The sequence below is a fragment of the Vigna angularis genome, chromosome 8, assembly GCF_016808095.1.
Source record: "Vigna angularis cultivar LongXiaoDou No.4 chromosome 8, ASM1680809v1, whole genome shotgun sequence".
Classification (NCBI taxonomy): Eukaryota; Viridiplantae; Streptophyta; class Magnoliopsida; order Fabales; family Fabaceae; genus Vigna; species Vigna angularis.
Genome location: NC_068977.1, coordinates 17,923,679 through 17,929,082, shown reverse-complemented (window position 1 = coordinate 17,929,082; position 5,404 = coordinate 17,923,679).

Sequence of the window (5,404 nt, the reverse complement as noted above, 5' to 3'; positions counted from 1 at the left end):
TTGGAAAGTCTCCTCAAGCTTTGTGGTTTTCTCAATTAGGGTAGGTTGTTGTTGCCACTGTTTTTGCTGCCTTTGAACAATTGAAATATTATATATCTCTTGTTGTAATAAAGAATGCTTCTTTGTCAGTTATTCCAACTGTTGAGTAATGATTTTATTTTGAGCAAGCAAGGCATCTTGAGATTGCAATTGTAAGACTTCTTTCTATTGAATTAGAGATCCTCTTTCAGTATGCATCTCGTTGTCATTAGTAGCCATGTTGTCTATCAATTCAAAAGCTTCCTCTGAAGTCTTGCATTTAATATTATCTCCAGCTGAGGCATGTAGCATCAATTTGGTTTGTGAACCAAGACCTCCAAGGAAAAGAATGACTATTGTTGCTTTGTCAAAGTCATGAGTGGGCGTCTTTCTCTACAAGCTCTTGTATCTATCCCATGCTTGACCTAGCATCTCCTTCATGCCTTGTCTAAAAGAAGAAATTTCTTGCTTCCCCTTTGTTGATTTTGGACTGTGGGAAGTACTTGTTAAGAAACTTTGAAACCACGGCTTCCTATTCAGTAAAGCTATCCTCCGGGAAAGAATTCAACCATAGCTTAGCATTGCCTCCTAATGAGAAAGGAAACAACCTTAGTTTTATTTCATCATCTGGCACACCATTGATCTTCATAATGTTGCAAATCTCGTTGAATGTGGTTAGATGCTCATATGGACTTTCATGTGATAGCCCATTTAATTGGTTGCTCTTCACCAATTGTATCAATGCCGATTTCACCTCCATGTTTGCAGCATTAACCCTCAGCCTAGCAATGCTATTAAAGTGATGAGAGCCAACAACATTGGTGTAATCCGCCAGAGTACGTCTATCATTGTTCTCTCCGGCCATCTCTTCAGTACTTTGGTCAGACCTTTGTGGTGAGGGTTGTAGAAGTGTTTCCGGAGAACAAAATAATTCTCTAAAAGTTCGGATCCTCCTTCTCCTTCTACTTTCGTCCAATCCTTCAAGAAGAGGTTCTGAAATTTTCTTGCTCCTAGTCCTAATTGTATCCTGCATACACAAGAACACAAAACCCTAGAAACAATTGTTAGCATAAAAAGATAGAAAAGATAAACAAAAGAGACAACAAGATAAAAAGATAAAACAAAAAGACAGAAAGATAAAAATAAAAAGATAAAAAAATAAAAAGATAAAAACTCAAGTCAAAGCTAATCAATAATCACACAAATAGAATAGTTAAACCACGAGTCCCTAGCAACGGTGCCAAAAACTTGTTAACACTCGGCAAGTGCACCGAATCGTATCAAGTAATAATAAAATGGTACGACCAAGTATCGTTTCCCAAAGGACTCACGGCCTTAACAGTTATGTGATTTGTTGATTAAATTGGACTTGTAAACGAAGTCTTGTAGGTTTAGATGCAAATACTGAAAAATAAATATGAATGCATGTGTTGATCAATTGGATCGAAAGAAGCAAAAGTGATTGATGTAAAATATGGAATGATGATGTTGTTGGGGTTTCCGATTCATCCTATCCACTGTCATGTATTCAAGAATTCATCTTTCTTCATTAATGTTAATGCCACTTTGTTATTTACCGTAAACCCGATGTCTCGGTGAAGAAAGCCTACTCCTAATCACTAGTTTACAATGTCTTGTCTCCTGATGGAAGACCATCTAAGACATACATTGGACCTCTTACTAGAGCCATGGCTAAGACAGTTCAAGAGGAAGAAGGATCACTTAATATTTTGCTTCTATGGAAGGTGAATTATCTTAAACCTTCTTCTCTTAATTAAGCATGTTTACTTTGTTTTGTAGGATTAAATAAACTGGAGGGAGCAGCTGCCAGCATGGCATTTGGCACGTGAAAGGAAGGCCTGGTTGGAGAAGCTTGCTGCCAAAGTCATATGTGCCAAGCCAAAACCCCAAAATAGCCCAGTGTTGGATGAGAAGATGCTTCAAACACGTGAGGAGCTGACCTGGAGCAAGGCATGGGATTTGCTGGAAGGATTTGGCATTGCTGTTAGGCTTCCCATTTGAAATTAGGCGAGATTTCATTTCAGAAAAGAGACCCATCTTCACTTATAAATATGAGGGTTTCTTCCTTGTATGGGTACTTTAGAGCTATGCCCAAATGTTGAGAAATATATTCCAGTCTTGCATTCTGCTCTTGAGTCAAAATTGCTTGCTAATTCTTCATTTTCTCTCAAGCTTCCTTCCATTATATGAAGGCTTTCTGAGCTGAGAGGCTTCACTCATTTTACCTTGCTTCATTCAAACATCTCCATCACCATTTACTCCATCAACTCCGCTGCACACCAACACATCTACCACACCTCTGATCTGGGAGCTTCAGGCCACTGGTTTCCTCTAGAATTTGGCTCCATCAAGTGGTATCCAGAGCTTAGGTTCTCCACGCACCAAGGAGCTAAGCATTTCTTCTCATTCTGCAATTTAATTCTGCTGAATTCCATCTCTGTTTCTGTTTTCTGTTTCTATTTCAGTTTTAATTCTGTTTCAGTTTTTGTTCTTTTAATTCTGGTTCTGTAATTTTGTTCCAGCCTTTAATTCTGTGTTCTTATAGTGTTTTATGTCCATTTTTCATTTTAAACGGTGAATCATTTCTTGTTTGAGTCAATTCCAGCTTTGAACTTTAAATTCTGTTTTGTCTAAAGTCTTGTGCAAACTACTGTTGTTGTTTTATCATTGTCACTGTTTTGAAATTGTTTCTGCTGAGTTCTGTGCTTACCAGTGCTATACAAGCTGTTTGTTACCATTAGAGGCAATGATGAGTTGATCTAGCCTTGGTAATATAGGCTGAAGCATCCAATAAGCCAAACTGGTTTTAAAATTCTCTTTAAATCTGATGCAGAATTTTGTTTGTTGTTCTAAATCATCAAATCTGTTTTCAGCTGGTTGTGGTTGATTCTAAAGCTTGATACAACATTGTTTAGTGTTGTTGAATGATGCTAAGAGTGTAGCCAACCATAACAATCAATGAAATGCAATTTGCATAGCTTGGTTGTGCATAGACACTAGTCATTTGCTATTTCAGATTTAAATTTGGTTTATCACCGTGCCAATTTTCATTGCATAGTTTAATCTGAGTTTGGTCATGCTAAGCATCTTTAATTCCAGCTTAGATTTGTGTATTCACATTTCCTAGAGTCTTTTCCTTGCTGATTCAAACTTTGATTCCATAAAACTGAATTTGGTTGGTTATTTTGGTGCCATTTTACTGCATAAGTGGTACAACAGTAGGGAATTTCGAAAATCTGTTGTTTCCTTGCTGTTTTATAGCTTGAGCAAGTTTCAATTCATGGTTCAAAGTTGCTAGTACTGTTCATTTGGTCAAAACATGACTTATATGCAAATTTGCATTTGAAACCATCAATTTTTGAGTGAAAATGGAAGTGAAACAATGATTTCGAATTATAGGCAGTTCCTAAGTTGTTTTAAGGTCTGAACATGTTCAAAATCATCATTAAAAATTGTTGAAACTGTCCAAACAAAGATTGAAACATTTCCATATAGTTTTGGATCTCAAACCACCAAATTCAGTTTAATTTTTCTGGTGCAGTTTTGTTTTCCAGCTGCTGTTTGGTAATTTTGATGCAAAAATCATTACTGGATTGTGAAAAAGCTGGTTCCATGATTAAAAATGAAAATAGATGACTCAAAGAAGTAATATCAAGTGATAAAAAGCTGTTGAACTGTGCAATCCAGATTACAGGCCCTGAAAAATCAAAATTCAAAAATCTGAAAGTCATTGGGGCATTTTATCAAACAGTTTTGAAAATTATCAAACAGTTTGCATTTGGAATCATTTCTGAACTGTGTTTGCGTTTTTAATTGCTTTCTTAATCTGTTCTAGCACCTTTGGTAGGTTCCTTTTGTGTACTTGCTGTTTTTTCCATACCTAGTTCATTTGTTTACCACATTTTTGGCTTCCAAAATTGTCAATTATTGCTGGAATTTGGTGTGGAAAAATGGTGCAGAATGGTAACTCTGGCTTGGTTTGTTTAAGTGGATTTAAGGTACTATGATAGCTGTTGTGAAGCATCCAGTTGCAGAAACCTTTACTTATAATGGTAGCATACTAGGAAGTGAGGGGAAAGCTGAAATGAAAAGCAATTAGGAGCTCTTGAGTAGATGCAACTCTGCTGTCCAGCAGCTGCAGAATACATTACAGCAGCATAATTTGCCACCAGAATTTGAACAACTTGCATATTGTTTTTAAGATACACTTGGCAGCAGCTGAAGATTGAAGTCCACACTGTTTTTACACATTTAATTGAGCTTGTTTGAGTACTCATATCACGAAACCTTGTAGTTTTTAATTATATTTCTGTTTTTGTGCCAAGTGACTTGGGAAAATGCTTTTGAAGCAATTCCAAGCTCACAATTGAACATTGTAATAGTCCAATTTCGTTTTCTTAGTGTGAAAGTGTGTCAAGGGGCTCCAAGTGTCACTTGCACTTTCACTTAGGGCCGTCTAGCATTTACATTCTTGCATCTTTATTGCTTTCCTTAAATGTCTTGAGTAATCCTTTTATTTTTAGGTCTCCGTGGTATTTAGGATAGCATAGCATATAGTAAACCTTTCTTTGGTTTTATAGGTTCATAACATTTAAAAAGAATTTGAAGAATTTCTACTTAGAAACTAAAGTAAAAGAACATTCTAAGGAAACTCTGGCTAAGGAAGAACTTGGTTTCTAAGCTTGTCCATTTGTGACTCACCTCTTCTTCCTGGGAGCTACTTAGAAACATCTTTTACTTCTAGAATCTCTTAGAAATTTTTCACCAAAAACAAAGAAAGTTTGTGAAAAATTTTTTCATTCATTACTTGTCAAACATTTTGAAAACCTTTTGAAAATTTTCCTTTGACAAGAATGAGTCAATCAAGTGTGCAAGGAAGTTTGAAACCCAATAGTGAAATGTCTTTAAGGGAAGAATTTGAGCAAAGATTTGAACAAAGGGATGAAGAGATTAGTGAGCTCAAAGATATGATTAGTCAACTTTTGATTAATCAAGATAAAAAGAAAGAGAGGTCTTCCCATAGGAGAAGAGAAGAATCATCATCTTCTCCAAGTGAAATTGAGCAAAATAGTAGTCATCACAATGACGACCACTACCAAATGCCTCCTAGAAGACAACATAGAGTTAGAGAGCATTACCCAAGAGAGCCTAAGATTGATCTTCCTTCCTTTCATGAAAAAGATGATGTAGAAGAATACCTAGAGTGGGAAATGAAAGTTGAGCAATTGTTTGAGTGCCACCAAATAGATGATGAAAGGAGAGTCACCATGGCTTCTCTAAGCTTTCAAGGTTATGCCTTAATTTGGTGGACAACCTTAGTCAAGGACCATAGGCTAAGACACTTACCTCCCATTAGGTATTGGAA